General features: G+C 35.1%; 1 protein-coding gene and 1 long non-coding RNA gene across 3 annotated transcripts in view; both read left to right on the forward strand.

Annotated features, from left to right (window-relative positions):
* gnai2a (guanine nucleotide binding protein (G protein), alpha inhibiting activity polypeptide 2a) overlaps positions 1 to 19,304 on the forward strand; it is a 123,086-nt gene that overhangs the window by 55,075 nt on the left and 48,707 nt on the right. The window lies entirely within an intron of this gene.
* LOC141376648 (uncharacterized) lies at positions 9,580 to 18,466 on the forward strand. Of its 2 annotated transcripts, none has more exons than XR_012387274.1 (3): positions 9,580 to 10,194; positions 15,984 to 16,838; positions 17,079 to 18,466. It is a non-coding gene; the product is annotated as an uncharacterized lncRNA (long non-coding RNA). The 2 variants fall into 2 exon arrangements; XR_012387275.1 differs by lacking the exon at positions 9,580 to 10,194 and adding an exon at positions 14,707 to 15,094.

Genomic DNA, 19,304 nt, shown 5'->3' on the forward strand with positions numbered 1-19,304 from the left:
CTCAGTTAGTTAGTAGACTGTTTACTCCAGGGGTGTCCAAACTCAGTGCTGGAGGGCTTAGTCCTGCATAGTTTAGCTCCAACTTCCTCCAACACACCCGCCTGGAGATCTAGTATACCTAGAAAGAGCTTAATTAGCTGGTTCAGGTGTGTTTCATTTGGGTTGGAAATAAATATGCAGAACACTGGCCCTCCAGGACCGACTTTGGACACCCCTGGTTTACTCATTATCTGCTGACACTGCTCGACCAGCAGACATTCAACTGACTATAAGAAACTTTGCAACTAAATCAACTTGGGCTAACCTTAACCCCAACCTTACAGTTTACTAAAACTCTAATATAGTGTAAAACTCTAGTATAGTTTAACAAAATGTGTTAAAGGGACCATCAAAATTTTAGTTGAATACTATTAATAATAATATTTATTTATATATTTTTGGTGTTGACTGTAATAAGTGTTTATTGAAACATACTATTATATAATTTGTATGTATTTGCTAATAATAGTATTTATTATATTCTATTTGTTGGTGTAGTCGAATAGTTTTGTTTTAAAATAAATGTGCTCATCAACAACATATTCCACGACATTGGGAAAAAACTGACATTGTAATAATTTGTTTTTCTGTGATTTATATTTATATATATATTTAAAGATATGAATCTAATATCTCAATATGACTTGAGTAACTGTTTCTTAATTGTTTCTGAATTCATAAATTTACATTTATTCGGATGATTTTCTTGGGGAATGTATTGCTAGCTTGCTTCCGGTATACTCACCATACAAATAATCCAATATATACTAAATAAAATCAATTCAAGCACAGATGAAAACAATAGAACAAAGATAAATATTAAATAAACAGCGTTTTATGGCTTTCGGTGGAGTCTGGCAGTATTGAGGTAAATTCAATAATTAAATTAAAAAAAAACACACCATAAAGTATTGATTGTACAAATAATTAAACGCAATTAATTATTTTTAAGTGGCAAACTTGATATCTTCTTGTTCCCAAATGGTTTAAATACGCTTTAAATCATAGTCATGGGCCTTAAAAAACACATCTAAGTAATAATCTGTTTTCTGATTAATTATAATCCCAACTTGACAACTTGGCAGATCCTTGAAATTGCAGATTCACACAGTATGATATCGATGCTGAGACAATATATTGTGCGGCACTATTATTGTTTCTCTATTACTGTTTTTATATTATTAGTATTATTATAGTAGTCTGTTTATAAAAATGTCCTACCCTTAGAAATGCAGAACTAATTTCTTAAATCTGTTTTTTGCATCTCTATTCTTGAATTGGACACACAAGTGCAGTTCAAATGGGAAATCAGGAAAATATCCCTGCAGTACCAGCAGGATTACCCAAAATGAAAAACAATTTCTCTTTCTTTAATTCTGTTTCTTATTCTCCTCTCGTCTCTCGCTCGCTCGTTTTTTTTTTTTTTTTTTTCTTACTTATGATTTGTCGACATTATCCATAATTTATGTGTGTGTGTTCAGGAAGCCAACTCACTAATGGAGGTATGCATAATGCATTTGTAGTGCTTTTATTGCAGCCTTTGGTGGCCTAGTCAAAAACTTAGGCGAGTACAGCGTTTGTTCCATGACATACTCAACTCTGGGAATCACCTCAGATTCCATAATACACAATGAGGTTGAGTCACGATATGATGAACGTCAAAACACTGGATTTTAGTTTTGTTTTTACAGTTTCAGAATTGGAGTTGGCAGTCTTACAAATCATCTTTCTGAATATCATTAAATATTATGTCTTTAAAAAGCCAGTAGTAAAACTACAGTTCACTACATATTGAAAATCTGGATTTAGAAAGATAATATTCTAATATTATAAATACTATATAAATACTTTATTTATTTATTCTTTTTTTTTTTTGGTTATTTATTTATATTTGGAAGAAGTCTCTGTTCTCATGAAGGCTACATTTATTTGAAATACATTAAGTTCAAACCAGAAAATCAGCATTATTGTTATTATTCCAGTATTCAATACCTGATATACACAACCTGACAAAAGTCTTGTCGCCTATCCAAGTTTTATGAACTACAAATAATAACTTTGCTTTTAGTTGATCATAGGGCTGCACGATATATCGTTTCAGCATCGAAATCGCGATGTGCGCATCCGCGATAGTCACATCGCAGGAGGGTGCGATGCAAAAAAAAAAAAAAAAAAAAAATTTATATATATATTATGGGTGGAGCCGAACCGGAATACGGTATTCGGAAAAGCAGGAATAGCGTGTTTTTACGAATACTTATTTCAAACAATACTTGATAAATTATTTGTATTTGGGAACAAGAAAAACATTATATCAAAAAGCTGCGTTTCCTCATGAGACCGCACTGCATGCCCGCGTGAGTGAGTGAGTGAGTGAGTGAGTGAGTGAGTGAGACGTTCAGGAGTCGGTGGGCGGGGTGGGGCCGGGGTAAGGAGACTGAGCAGGCTGCTTCTCTATACAGCAACAGAGAAGGCTTGGCAGAGCGAAAAATACTTTTCTGCATTACTATTTTTGTTTATTTTATCATACTAAAATAACACGTGACAGAAGTTCACTCAAAAGTGAAAGTTCTTTCTGTTATTAATTACTAACACTCCCGTCATTCCTACTACTTTCAGAACATAAATTTTGATATTTTACCATATGAAAATGCAATGCAGTTATGAAAATTGAGAAATTAAAGCAATAGTGCAGAGATCTGGTCCCTGCGTCAGGTCAGGGTGCACCTGTAACCTTAAAAACGCAGACGCGGCGGAGGCGCACTAAACTCACACGGGAAAGAACTGGGCATTCAATTCATGTTTTAGTGAAATAATTATTTAAATACAGCTCTTTTAATCTCTAAAGGGGAAAAAAGCAAAAGAAATTTGTCGTTAATTTTAGCAAAGACGCAACTGCCTGTCATTTTCACATTCGTTTTTCAGTTAGGGATTTGGTCTATTAGAGTAACCTAATAAAATTGTTTTGTTGGACACTGTAGTCTACACAATAATAAATATTATAATTTATTATATACATTATTATTAAAACTAAACTATACAATTGATAAAACAAAACCCTTTTTAATGTTTGCTTTCATTTTGACACCGCTAACAGTTGTAATAAGAAACATCACATTATGCAGAAGCATGCAGTCTCAAGTTAAAAACAGCTTTTGAGTTTAAAGATGATCAGCCTGCCAAGTCAGGTTTACAGTGTCATAAATGAAATGGGTAGCATGAGTAAAGGGGATTTGCCCAGCACACAACCTCATGCGCTGCAGGTAGGCTGAATGATAATCTTTAAAAATATATAGGCTATGCAATACAAAACTTTAAACATTTATTTATTTTTAATGAAAAGAAAAGAAATCAGGAGAGTAACATATAATTTAAACCACTGGTCTGGCGCTGATACTTTGTATCCAGAAGAAGGGGAAAAAAGCAGATGAAAACCTGTCTGGGGAGACGGCGATATCAGTTCTTCAGCAAAGATCACGACATCATTGTGATGCGTTTATCATACAACGCAGTTCGTGTTTATAATCATTAATATTAACTAGTATTAATTCTCTCTCTAGACTTAGTTTTAGGGCTTGTTCTTGTTGGCGCAATATAGCCTCGGCTTATTGCACGTACAAATCCGATTGTGAAGAATGATTAAGCGCTTGCATTTTTATTGCATCCTTTTCGCAAGTTATTCATTTGTTTTGTTTTTTAAGTGGTGCGAACATTATTTACTGGCAAATGTTCCTCGATCTCGTACATCAACAAATAATGTAGCCTACTTAAGTTAATTTACCTTTTATGTAAAAATTAAGGAATAACCGAATTTAATATTAATAAATAAAACATCCGTATAAACGTACATGTTTATTTTTGAACTTTCGTTAATAAAACAACACTAAACTGTTTATAAATATTGTAGTTAAATATTACATTACTTTAACTGCTTGAAACTGTATAATAATAACAATTAAACGTTACATTTTTAAGAACTTAACAAAAATTCTAAATGGCACTTTACTAATCAGTGTAATAATAATATAAATATTAATAATTATACGTAAAAAGAAAATATTAACCTAGTAATAATATAAGTCAGATGTTTAAAAAAACAGCGTAGTTTCTCTCCACCTTTTGTAGTCATATTTTAAATTATTTGCCAGAAAAACTAACATGTTGACTTTGTCCGGTTTAAGTGAAGAATGGGGTTATAATGTTTCCAGCAATACACTGTCAGACGGTGTGCTTGTAGCGAAAATGCACAGACAGGCTACTTTTTCACAACCATGCGAGAGAGGGCTTCTCCTGTTCCGCCGCCCGCATTTCTCGCAACGCAGGTTTCTCTACTCTGCGGAGCGGCGCGTTCTAGTTACCAAATAGCCTATGCTCAATTTCTCGTCAATGTCTTCCATTTATCACTTTCTCTTTTGTATCTGGCCATTTTTGCAAATGCCTCTGCCATGCCTGGCTGAGCTGGGCTTTTGCGTTTAGAAGACAGGAGTTGATTAAGCCTACATGGCTTTTTTTCCCTCGCCGTCAATCGCCACTAGCTTGCATGGTTCGGGACCCGTGGATCTGCGTATCGATGGATTTGCTCCTCGGTGTTTGGACTCTCAGCAGTGAATATTAAAACACACTTTACTTAAAACCCCCATACAAAAAGCTTAATCCAAATTGATTCGTTCACCTTTCTAGTTCGGCACGAATCCAAAATGTTCCCAGATGTAAGAGTTCGTTTTCTAACAAGATTCATGGTTGAACTTGAACTTGCTGAATCGCGCCTAATGTTATATTCTAACAGATATGTAATACTTGGCAACATAACAGTAATTTGTGTTTTAAAGTGCGTGACGTCAAGTACTACGGCCGGTGGCAATGGACAACCGAGGTGGCAATGACCACCGCGGTGACGCGGTTGTCATGGTGACCGTCACAGCCCTAGTTTTAAGTAAATATATATATATATATATATATATATATATATATATATATATATATATATATATATATATATATATATATATATATAAAATATCGCAATATATATCGCAGAGGAAAAAAATATCGCAATGTCAATTTTTTCCAATATCGTGCAGCCCTAGTTGATCATTTGGTATCAGAAGTGGCTCATATGAAAGGCAAAGGTGTCTAGATTACGCTTATTTTACCAAAATAAAACATGATCATGTCTTAATGATTTTGTTTTATATTATTTAATTAGGACAGTAAGGTCTGACTTTGCTTGAACAAAATTCTTGTCTCTTAACAGAAATAATGTACAGTATAGAATATAAAGTTATGGTGCAGTGGAAAAAGAATTGATATTGTGTATGACTCCCGTCAGCTTAGACGACAGCATCCATACATCTCTGCATGACCATACAGGGCTCGAAATTGCGACCATTTTGGTCGCATATGCGCCCGAAAATTAATCGATGCGACTTCATAATATATTTGGGCGCATTAGTGCGACCTGTTTTGATTTTTTTTAAAAACGTGCTAAATCGCTCTTCCCTGCCGCTATATTGGTTCATATTAGCTGTCAATCACTCAAGGCTTTTCACTGTTAGATGACAGGGAGGGAGCTTTTATGTCCACGGGAAATGCAAACGGCTAAAGTGTAAAAACTTAAAGCACACAGGTTTGCAAAGTGCAAACCCCACCTAAAGTTGAGACGCAGATGAGAGCGATCATGACACGTGGTGAATATTGATCCGCCAGCTGAGATCAATCGAGTACGTGCTTTTCGGAGAAGGTGGTCGAATCTCGATGCGTTGCATTCACTGCGTGTTCAGCGCAAATGTCCGCTAAAAGTCAAATCTAATACTGTATCATCCCCAAAGAAGCTCGCCTTTACTAAGTTTACACTGAAACTGCGTCTCATAACAAACAGCGGTATTGCGCTGGTGCTCAACCTGCTCATAAATTGGGTCGGCTGACTCGCCTGCTTTTCCACAAACACAGAAAAATGAAAATCAGCTCAGACGGAACATTTAAATTGACACAAACTGAAACCAAAACTTTTAAAGAGTGATAGAAGTGAGACTTTACTTACTTTCTTTTGCCTATTCTTTCATGAGATGTATATATTTTTTTTTTAGTTACTGATGACTGTTTTGCAGCTTTCAGCCTTGAATTTAATATTTTATTATAATCTTTTGTTTGTTTTGCAGCTGAAATATTATTTATTAAACTGACATGCATATATATGCTGTTTAGCAGTACAAAATAAATATTTCTTACTGCAATGCTTCATTTTTGTTCGATGCAAACTATACATTTTTCAGAAAGTAACAGACTTTTTATAGCAGATAACTTACATTCAAGCACATTCAAGGCAGCATGATGATGAGAAATGTAATTCATTGTTACTATTATTGTCATTTTCATCATCATTAATATTCTAGAATTATTAGACATACACATTTTGGAATTATTGCACACAAATATCAATGTCATCTCAGCATTAATTATAGTTGTTTCTGGTTTTTGTTAGTCCTAATTGATGTTGTTTTAAAATACAATATCTCCCTTAAAATACAATTTGCAGCGGTGCTCAATCATTTTTGGTGGGTGCTCCTAAAATTTTTCTGGTGCTCCTAAATTTTTGAAGTTGGGAGCACCGGTGCTACCAAGTAAAAAAGTTAATTTCGAGCCCTGCCATATTAATAAAGTCATCTGGAATGGTAAAGAAGGCATTTTTGCAGGACTCCCAGAGTTCATCAAGAGTCTTTGGATTCATCTTCAATGCCTCAATAATGTTCATGTCTGGTGACTAGGCTGGCCAGTCCTGAAGCACATTGACCTTTTTTGCTTTCTGGAACTTTGATGTGGAGGCTGAGGCTATCCTACCTTTTTATATTTTAAAGGCTGGGAATATTTGTTTGTGATTAAATTTGGCTTGTAATAATGCACATTTCTATCACTATTGAACTGTTTAATGTACTTTTACTGAATAGTCATTTTTTTGATTATTATTTTTAATTAATTCTTAGATAAAAAAAACATCCATGCATGCCATCTGCGTATTCTATATTTTAACCTTGTAATTATTTTGTTATGAATATTTTTAGTGTTATTACACATCATTATTATGTCTTATTTTCATGTACTATTATTTGCATACAACACCGCTAATGTCAGAGGAACTCTGTTGTCTACAGAAGGAAGTCCAGCTGTACAGGTTTTCACATCACTCTTTGTTTGGGCTTCTTTATGTTGTGAAGTGGATGTCGGGTTTCCCTCTTCTAAAACAATAGCAGTTTAAGTGGCAGGAAGCGTGTTAAGTGTCTTTTCAAATCCATTTCTTTCTTGACTCATACAAGCGTCTGAGTGTGTATGTCTACGTCTATAATTGCTCTGTTCTATTGTGTATATACTATATAGGTGTATCATTGTGTATATAGCTATATTGTCTCATGCTCGCATTCATTTGTTGTTGTTTTTCCCCATCTGTGGAATCAGAATGTCCTGTTTGTGTAGTTAATCAAAGCAAACTTCTTATCCTGTGTGCCAGTGTGATCTCTGATGGAGGAAACAGCCACCTCGATTAAGAGTTCAGATGGTTAATTGATTTTTTAGATGCTTAAAACATCAGCTTGTGCACATACTGTTCTCTCACTGTCTCTCTCTCTTCAATAAATGCATGAATGCTCTCAAACTGGCCCATCGCCTGGTTCTGCTTTGTTAGATCTGCAGCAAGATTGTGCTGAACACTCAGATTCCCCCCACGCATCTGCGTTTATCTACGCTCATTCATCCTTCCTTGGACTGTAAATCTCAAGAGCCTTGATGAAATATCGAATAGGCTGCTTTTCAAAAGCAACGCGGTTTTAAGAATTACTTTCGAAATTGAGATCTGTGTACTTTCTATAGAGGCTTATATATGAAAGTTATCATTTACTCACCCTTAGCTTGTTTATTATTGTTATTATTAATATTATGCAAAGAGATGCACAAATTACATGGGATCACATGCAAAGGGAAGTAAGAAGAACAAAGAACAGAGACGAGTGTGTCTGTGTGTGTGCACATGTAAAGTTAACTGGGTCCACAGGACAAAGTACACAAGTAAATAAGAGAAAATAAAATGCACAACATGCATAACAGTAGAAAGCAGATTATTATAGGTCAAAAATATAATAAAAAAATATGAATAACATAGATATAATTAAACATAGATAGACAAAACCCCTCAGTGGAGTGGAATGGCAACAATCATAGTAATGTAATGATAGTAAAAGCAGATTTATACTTCTGCGTCAAGTGCATACGTATGGTCCGGCACATAGCCCTGACGCTGACATGCACCTCTCAAACAATGTAATTACAAAGCGCAAGCTCTGTGATTGGTTGTTTTGGTAGTGGTGACGAGCGTGGGCGGTACTGAGAGCTGCAAACCCGAGTGTTTACAATTGTAAAGTTTCGTAGAGGAGCTCCAGATGGAAACATTTGTTTTGTGTTTACCTTATGATTGAAGTTTTTGCATGTCTGCCGGTTTCTGTCTCTGAATGAGCAAGTTTTAGCTACTTGTTGAATTCAGAAAAAACAAAACATCCGCACAGAAACTCGACACAGAGGAACGTAAAAACTTACTGCCAGCTAGCGTTTCAGAAGTGTTATTGAAGAGTAACACAAACAGCATGCAGAGTTATAAATGCACAACTACACGCAAGGCTGGCACCCAGAAGTATAAATCAGCCTTATAATGAATGACAATAAAAATGACAATAAAACTGATAATAGTACTATAATACCAACAAATAGGGATAACAACTAGAGATGCTCCGATCAGGATTTTTGCAGTTGATACAGAGTACAGATTCCTTGTCAATGTGATCAGTCGATACAAAGTACAGATTCTGATGCTTTAAGTTTTCCCTCTATGTATGAGATCTTGCCTTACTTTAATGAATAATTTTCATGTAATGGCTAGAAACAGCTTTACAAAAAAAATTGATAACGGACAGAAAAAAAAAACGGTTAGAAAAACTACTGACAAAGCAATTTGGAAACATTGCTCTCGTGTTGTAGCATTGTGGATGTAGCGCATGCGATCGGCTCATGAGAATGGGCATATCAGCAAGTACCGATCGAGTCGTAAAATGTGATTATTGGCCGATCGATCAGAGCATCCCTAAAAACAACTACTACTACTACAGAAACTACTACTGTTTCTATTACAACAACTACTGCTACTACTACAACAACTACTACTACTTAAGTGCACGGTTACTTGAGTTTTTCTTCTGCTAAACACAAAAGACATTTTGAAAAACATTAGAAACCTGTAACCTGACTTCAATGACACAAACAAATAGAAGTTGTTGGTTACAGGTTTTCAGCTTTCTTTAAATTATATTCTCAATAAAGAAAAGTGAGCAAATTTTCCTTTAAAAGTCATGCCTTCTACCTTGATCTGACACTTTACCCATTAACTCCATCTGACCCCTCTGCCAGTGCTTGGGTTGCAGGCTTAAACCTTTTACTGTCGTTTATGTATTGATCAGCACCAACAGCAGTGCAGTTTGCATGGCTGCCAAACCGATAAGGGATGACAGCAATGTGTAGCCTGACCCAGACTTTTAACAGTACAGACCGGTTGATCATATAAAATGACAACCAGAGGTTTTTATTTTATTTTATTATTTTCAAATTCTGTTCACTTAATCGAAATGGATTAAAACCTCTTATTTATCACTATAGAAGAGCCTTTATTTTAGTTACATTAACTTGCATAGATTCATGATTGATGAAATTTCTTGCTGGTCAATAAGCAGTCCACACTTCTGAAGAACTGATGTCCGTGAGCTTTATTTTTGATATGGAAGACTAAAAATGAAACATAAACAGAGGCAATCCAACTGCTTTACACACAACATTATGAAGGACATGAAAAACAAATAAAGGAATATAGTAAACATTTACACTTTTACCGTGTTTGCCTTGTAACCTGCAGTAAAACTCTCAGGAATAATGCGAGTTGATTTTAGATGCATACCTCGCCATGTAGTTTGTGACAACACTTTAAATGACTCAAGAATGGTAATGTTGCATTCGCTAAAGTCGAACAGGGAGTACAATGAAAATAAATACAACACCAATAGGTTTTATTAAATTGTTTGTTAAAGTTCTGAAGTTGGGTTGAGCGATGTCGACCAATTTGGCTTTGTACGATGTCTGATGTGAAACATCGCGATGGACAATTGCATTGTCGCCAAAGGAGGAGGTGAATCAATTATTTATGAATAATGAATTAATTCATAACTAATTAATTATTTGTAGCCTACCGTTTAAACTACCTGACCCGCATGGTCTTTGTTTGACCCATAAACAAATCATAAATAAATAAATGTAAGTTGCACATAAATTACCACCTGTCAGTCACTTGGGAGGTTGGTCGATTAAAAAACGTGCCTAGCCAACAGTATCTGAGGTTTTCACTAAAATTACTAAGTACAAGTGTGAAAGTGAAAGACTGAAGCAGTGTACTGATGCTGTGACACGCTACCTGATAGATTCACAAGGCCAGAGTCGTTAGAGACAAGATAGAGACAAGATCAATTAAATATTACATTTAACAACTATAGTAAGACACGATCTAGACTGTTCAGAAATGCTAGGTAAAAAACGGTGTGGATGTGGATCATTTTCATTCTAAAATGTCATTTTAAAACTAAGACGCATTAGTGTAAACAGGGCCTAAGTGTGTATTTTTCGCGATCGAGTTTGTGGCAGGGTGGATGATTGGCGATGCCAGCTCAGCATGGTGTTGTCTATTGGCCCTCGGCCAACCATATTCTGAAGATACAAAAGAATTATGCGAAAGAGGACTACGCGAAAGACACTGACGAGCAAATCAAGGCAAGAACTAGTGTAGCTCCATTCTGTTATAAATGAGATTGTTTTTGCTGTAGTAAATTAATTATAAAATGTGAAAAAATACTGTATTAATTAATATACAGCAATGTTTTCTAGTGATTTTTAAATATCATAAAACGAATTAGGAAATTACCAATGATAATTGTATTTACCTTCGGCCCATAGCCTCAATCAAGTTTAGTTTTTGACCCTTCATAAGAAAGTTTGGGTACTGCTGGTTTTGAAGGAGGACAAAAAAAGATTTGCACTATAAAGAAAGAGGTCTTAAAAATATATAAATTATCTTATCAATAATTTTGTCATTTATAAATTATATAAATTAAAAAACGCTTTAGATGTTTCCTGTGGTTTTAAATTAATTTTGCTACACAATGTATTTTGAGACTATATTCTTGTAATCAGGTTCAGGTATTTTTCTCCCTATATATTAGTTATCAGCTTCTAAATATAAAGAGCTATCAGATATATGTCACTCTTGCATTTGTCCGAGATCTCAGAAGCGCTTCAGTAAGTCAAACGCTTCAATTCAGGATGTCAGAATTATTTCAATAATCACAAGAACATTATTATCATCAGCTCAAAAAGTTTGTTGTTTCAAATATGTAATGTTAGACGTGCAGCAAGCACATGCACATCTCTAGAGAAAGTGAAACCACTTCGGCCTCGTAAATAGGACACACCGCAGATTCTGCTTTTCTTTTTGGCTTTGTGGCATCAAGATGACGACAAGGTTTGTTTAAGCTCGTGTCGACCATGGCTTGTTATTATATGTATATATTATTACTGTGTAATGTCTTGGCTGTCTATTTAATAATAGCGCTTCCTTTGTTTTCATTCTTTTGGCTTGTACATGTGCTAGTGACATTTCTCTGTAAACCAATATATTTCAGTTGGGCGTCTAGCTTCGCCTTTTGGTACCCTTTGTTATGCTAGATACTCTTTCGAAAGGGTACCCAAAAAATTGTATTTTTACGGTTTCTTTTTGGTACACTTTGACAGTGGAAACGCATACTCAACCGTATCAATGAGTGGAAAAGGGCCATAATATTAGCTACAGCATTTAGCTGTGATGATATGCTTATTGTTGTAAAGTATTTTTTTTCATTTTAATCATCTCTTTCTGTGGTTAATGTCCGGTTTACACACTTTGCGACATTTCCACTCAAATAACATGTTGGAAAATGGCTGCAATTCTGTTTTGTGCAAGTTTGGAACAGTCAAAACAAACCACTACATGGCCAGTCAACTTGTATTTTTCTTTTTTTCTTTTCTTTTTTTTTCAGCAATATGCATAAAACAATCATTAAATGATTTGAGATTTTTGTCCTATAGCCATCAAAAATGGGAGGAGAACATTGTGTTTTCGTTTGTTATGGAGTCTCATTGTCGTTGAGTTTTTCTTGGCGCTGAGGGATATAAAGCTTTCAGATGTGCCTGATGCGTTTTTGTGTGTTGAGAGGGTTTCTTCAGATGAGTTAGATTGGAGAGCTCATGGGAGATATGCTGTCTGCCAAGAGACTTTATAATACACACATAATGCTCCGTCCTTCTGCTGCCTACCTAGATTAATGAGACCTGTGTCATGCTTTGCCCAGCCAAACACACGTACACACTCAATCGTATTCACGAGGGCCCAAAGGCAGGTGTTTAATAGATATTACTCTGTGCATAACTTCTAACTAATCACTTTATTTACATCAACACACCTCTCCATGGACCTGTTAGAGTCAGTAGATGACACTGCGGTTTTCTAATTAAACTTCTCATGGGCTGGCAGATGTTGTAGCTGGAGAATAATCTCAATTTTCAGTTCTTCCTTTTTATTTATCCTTCAAGGTCACATGTGATGCAGGTTTCCCGAAGTGTGCGTGTGGTGAGTGGACACATGGATACAGGTCATGAGAATGACCCTCATGCTTCGTAATCAAATGTTGTTTAACTCACAACATGGTACTTGTACTGCACCTTTACATGCACTTTTCTCTCATGCCTTTCAAAGCTATTGCTAGACACTGCCTGAGGACTTATTGATTTGGCTCTTATTTATTGTCTTCCCTTTATTACTGCATTCCTAACAAATTGTTTTGAACAAACCTCGAACTTTCCTTGAGCTTTGGCAGATAACTCGTCCTGCATTGTTTTAGCTTTGGACATAATTCCACTAGTCATGTGGTTTGCTGAGGAGACGTGGGCTGGGACTTTTAAAGCAGTCAAACTTTGTTTTCAACCTTGTTGACACTAAAATGGGCTAAAATGTCATTTGTTTGATTGCTAATTTAAGTTGGAATATAATAATAATAATAATAATAATAATTATAATAATAATATGTGTAAATTATTAATTACAATAATATTATTAATAATAAATATTAATAATAACTAATATTATAATTTGATTTGTCTTTATTTATTTTTTCTAGTTTTGTATTATTGCCATTTTTGGTAAGTTAAGTTGAAATGTAATAATAACAATAGTAATATTATTAATAATAAATAATAATCATAATAATTACATTTATCTTTATTATTATTTTTTGCTCCCAGGTTTGTGATATTGTACTGTAGTAGTAGTAGTAGTAGTAGTAGTAGTGGTAGTAGTAATAATAATACATTTAAATTATTAACAATAATATTATAAAAATTACGATTATAATTTAATTGATCTTTATTAATATTATTATTGTTATTATTATTTTTCATTTTTGTGTTTTTGTAATTTTAGTAAGTTAAGTTGAAATGTAGTATTAATAGTAAGAATAATAATAACAATACGTTTCGATTATTAACAATAATAATAATAATAAAAATAATAATTATAAAAAAATGTATAAAGATACATTTTCATTTTCTAGGTTTGGCTATTTTTGGTAAGTGAAAATGTGGTAGTAGTAGTAGTAGTAGTAGAAGTAGTAGTAGTAATAGTAGTAACTACTAATAATTAAAACAGTAATTATATTTTTCTCCCGGTTTTATTTATTGTCATTTTTGGTAAGTTAAGTTGAAATGTAGTAATAATAATAATAATAATAATAATAATAATAAATTTTAATTTTTAACAATAATATCAGTAATAATAATTATAATTTAATTTATCATTATTATTATTAATAATAATAATAATAATAATATTATTGTTATTATTATTATTATTATTATTATTATTATTTCTCCCAGATTTGTGTTAATCATTTTTGGTAAGTTTGAATGTAGAAATAATAATAGTAATAATAATAATAATAATAATAATAATAATAATAATAATAATACTTTTTAAATTATTAACAATATTTATAATAAAATTATATAATAATGAATATTATAACTTAAATTGTCTAGGATATTTTTCTGTTTAATTTTATTTAAATAAAATTAAATGTGAAAAGTTGCCTTGGCAGCTAGCCGATAGAAGTTTATTTTATTTCAGTTAATAATTGATTTCATTTGAAGGCTGTTTTTTATGGGCTTTAGGTTTAAGTTAAACAGTAATTTTATGTGTAATAAATTTCAATGCTATAATTATTTCTCTAGGGAGGATTTAAATCATTTTTGGGGAATTATTTGGAGTTTGGACCTCCTTTGTATTGGGTCTTTTTGACCACAGACGTGGAAGTGCTAGAGGAAGGAGGAACCCTTAGCAGCATCTTCCCCTCTCTATATGTCCTCATGGGATTTTAAGGAAATGCTTTCTGCTCAGACCCTATGTTCCCTTATTCCCTGATCTAAGACCTGCTTCCTCCCCACCCACATTTAACCTTAACTGTTACAGGATAAAACACTAAAGTTGCATCATCTCACCCCACAGGGTCGGGTCAGTGTTTGTGATTACATCAGGTTTAGATGTTGCTTCATAACACATAAATTAAATTAGGGCTCTTTGCCATCAAGGGTAAATAAAGTTTATGTTGACAGTGAGAAATTATAGGAGTATGTTTTTTTTTAAAGAACATCTGGCAGTTTTTTTTTTTTTTTCATGACTGTCCATAACAAAAATATATATTTTTTCACCCATATACAATATAACTGCAGGTTTACTAAGTTTATATATAATAACTTTAACTGTTAAAAGCTATTAGTTACTAGTTAGTTAGTTATTAGTAACTAATAAATTTTTGGTAACTAATAACCTTTAACTAATAACCTTAACCATTCCGAATTTTATTGTAATGTGCAACTTCTGTAAATCTGCTTTGTAACAATCATAGATATATACACTAGATGTCGCCTGGCCTATTGTTGTCTATTGGACGGAATGCGTCAATAGCGCCGCCATCTTGCTACAGGGTAGCGCTCCTTTGAAATGAATGCGGGACCAAGGTACAGTGGAGGACTGTGGCCATGCAAAGCCAGAGATATACACATATACACATATATCTGTGATCGGGAGTTTTCCTGGATGTTAGTATGTAATTTTTTTTTTAATTAAGAAAATTATAATTTTACATCACTTTTCTACATTGATAGATCAGTGACCACACGGGCATTCCTGACAAAAAGATTTTGTTTGTGTGTACAGAAATGTACTATTCACCCTCCCTGTTAAATTTAATCTAATCCGTGTCCTGAAACACACCTCCTCTTCTGCTTTCACTTCTCATACTGACGGAGAGAGCGATTCTTTTGTGAATGAATCCCCCGAACGACTCTTTTACTAACGTTAGCCGACAATAATACAAGTTTCTGGCATCGCAGCATCTCGTTGTCATATTTCTTTTGCATTGTTTGCTGATTTTATTCAACAAAATTAGCATAAGCCGAGTGTTTAGTGCGAGTTGGAGCTGCTTTGCCGTATGGTGAATGCAGTAAGTGACTGTTATCCTCAATAACGTTACCTGATTAGCACAAAAGTTCAGAACATACAAAAACAGAAAAAAACATAATATTTCCTATGAAATGTTCTGCCTTTGTGCTTTGTTTTCTTTGTTTGCTCGTTACTACACCCGTAGACAGTGCTAAAGTCCCGCATCTTCACGTGATAACACTGTCTTGACTAGTGCGGTTGAATGACATTTGTCCTGGGAGCACTGTACCAATGTGGCGGCGCTATTGACGCATGCTCAGGGTCCCTATGCGATATCTAGTGTATATATCTATGTGTAACAATGATGATTGTGAAAAGCACTACACAAATACACCTGAATTTATTATTTGTTTTTGAAAAGATCTGGTCATGAGATTTACAAATTGTGGATATTAATGAGTTTTGCGGTCATATAAGCATTTAAGAGACATCATATGCTTTGCTTCCCCGTTCCTGTGGTTTTGACAGCACTTCCACAGGAGTGTCTCTCTTCAAAACAGAACACAGAACTGCAGGAAGTCATGCTCGGACAAAAGCCTGTAGAAAAATCTATTGGAATATTTAAGCAGGAGACCATCTGAACAGCCTGTCACACCACACCATACCAAACCAAACTAGACCAGTGGCCGCAGGCCAAGCTAGCCAAGACAAGACCGCAGGCTAGGAACAAAGAAACAACCACACTGAATTATTGAAGCATTATCTCTGAAAACAGCCTGATTGCCTGTTCATTTATTGCCGGTCTACAATGTGACACAGCACTTTGACCAACATTCAGCCGTACATTTAATATCACTTTTCATTAGATGCCAAATAAATGTGGTCTCCAGAATGTGTCTGAAGTTTCAGATTAAAATAGTGGTCAATATTTGTACCTGCTTTTAGAGTAAAGTTGACCTCATTTATTATTTAGAATGTTACTGCTCTGTTCTGATGTGCTAGTTTTCACAAATAAATATTAGTACAATTTTCCTATGTTAAACGCATATAAATTTGTCACCTGACTATACAATACACTAAATTCTGCACTGGTGCTGTCTTTGTGAATACAGACATCAGCGACATTATCTATACAACATGTTTTTCTAAGCATTTCATAAAGGACGTGTGAAAGCATTCTCAAATTATATTCTGAGTAACGTACTTGTTTTAGAGCTGATACTGACTTATCCTTCAGGGTTGAATTGATCCTTGTTGGTGAACTAGTCCAGTGTTTCTTAACCACGTTCCTGGAGGACCACCAGCTCTGCACATGTCTTTTTAACCAAACAAACCTGATTCAGATCACCAGTTGATCTGCAGAGACTGAAAGGCCTTTAATGGGTGTGACAGACAAAGGAGACTTCTAAAAGATGCAGTGTTGGTGTTCCTCCAGGAACGTGGTTGAGAAACACTGAACTAGTCCATTCAGCTTAGTCCCTCATTCAGGGGTCGCCACAGCGGAAAAAACTGCCACCTTATCCAGTATATGTTTTACACAGCGGATGCTCTTTCAGCTGCAACCCAGTACTGGGAAACATCCACACACTCACATTAACACTCATATACTACGGCCAATTTAGTTCATCCAATTCACTTATAGCGCATGGCTTTGGACTAGGGGAAACCTATGACAACACTTAGAAAACATGCAAACTCCACACAGAAATCCCAACTGGCCCAGCCGGGGCTTGAACCAGGGGAACTAGTCCATATTTTGCCCAAATAAATAACACTTACAGACGTTCTTCAGCGCATTTCACTCAAAAATAACATTGATCCACCATGTCCTCAGTAGCTCATGTGTCTGGAGTTATAGAGACTCCATCAAAAGATTAATTGTAATATTTTTTTTTTTTGTAACAGACATTGTAAATCTCAAACTGATACTGTGAGTTAACCTAAATAGTGGCTGCTGTAGTGGCACTGTGGTTGGAAATGTGCAGATTAAAAGCTGATTTATACTTCTGCGTCAAGTGCACACGTATGGTCTGGCGCAGCCTCTGTGCACCGTTCTTAAATTGTAACTACATGTTGCAACTGTGTGTAGCACAAGCTTTGTGATTGGTCGGCTGGGTAGCTGTGCCGAGTGTAGGCGGTGCTGAGAGCTGCGAGCCTGATGGAACGGTTGTTTACAAGTGTCAAGTGTCGTGAAGGAGCTCCAGATGTTTTGTGTTTATCTTATGATCAAAGTTGTTGCACATACCCCAGTTTCCGCCTCTGAAAGAGTTTTAGCTACTTGTACATTAAAGTAGGGTTCAATAAAAACAAAACAACCGCAAAGAAACTCGACACAGAGGAACATAATATAGCCTACTGCCAGCTAGCGTTTCGGAAGTGTTATTCGAAGCAACACAGATAACATACAGAAGTATAAATGCACGGCTACACAAAAGGCATTAACCGCGGGTCATGGCGATCACTCAACGCAGAAGTATAAACCAGCCTTAAGGTATTAATATGCAATATCCTCTAAGGCAGTGATTCCCAACCTTTTTATCACTGTGGACCGGTCAAGGTTTGACAATATTATTATGATATTATATTCCATAAAAAGTATGAAGCTGATTGTTTAGTTCTTGTCACGCTGTGACACTCGCTGCATTCTGAAAAGTGGGACTTGCTCGTCAATATGCTTGCCTTCTTTGAAAGTAATGAACTTGCTTGCAGAAAAGACGCGAAACGTGAACGGCCTTTTATTTAGCTTGTGGGTAAAATTTTGGGGTTTAAATGACGGAACTAATAAAATATTTTTTTGAAATAAAAGATTGTTCAGACTCCGATAACAAATAAAGCGGAAATAAAAAAAATGATTTCTTGTGTGGCACGGTACTAATTGATCCACAGACTGGTACCGGTCCGCAGCCTAGGGGTTGGGTACCACTGAAAAATACACAGATGGCCTGAATTAGAAATTGTAACTGTAAATGTTAGTTTTTCGTGACCTGTTCCTTTTAAAAGGGCCCAAAATGATTGACGTAGCTGTGGACGCAGCTCTGCTTGATGCCAATCACAATCAGCCTAATAGTGTAGCAGACCCATGCAAGGGCCCTTATATATTCTGTCCTTCTGTTTGGATGAAGAGTTTTGCGATGGTGATGTAGGCCTGATGTGTTATAGGCTATATCTTTATATATATATATATATATATATATATATATATATATATATATATATATATATATATATATATATATATATATATATATATATTATATTATTTGTTATATATTATATATTATATATATTATTTGTGTCTGTGTGTGAGAAAGAGAGAGACCAGTCAGCTGTAAATGTTGTGACCTAAATGATGGTAAACAGTGGCATTGCTGTCCACACAACCAGAGACACGCTGACACTGGCCTCTTTGTGCTTCTCTCTCCACCCCCTCCAACACACACACACACACACACACACACACACACATGGTCCATTTGTAGCTCCATAAGGACTATAGGGAGCAGGATTGCCCCAGGCGGATGGGACTGGCATGGGTTTCCCTCTCTGGATGAAAACTGTAAGAAATGGAGGACTCTGGCACAGTGGCCATGTAACACTCTTTGGCATATCAGCAGCCGGACAAGGAAGGAGTCTTTTGTTCTGTTCTGCGTTTTCAAATGTA

Source organism: Danio rerio, chromosome 11, assembly GCF_049306965.1.
Source record: "Danio rerio strain Tuebingen ecotype United States chromosome 11, GRCz12tu, whole genome shotgun sequence".
Lineage (NCBI taxonomy): Eukaryota > Metazoa > Chordata > Actinopteri > Cypriniformes > Danionidae > Danio > Danio rerio.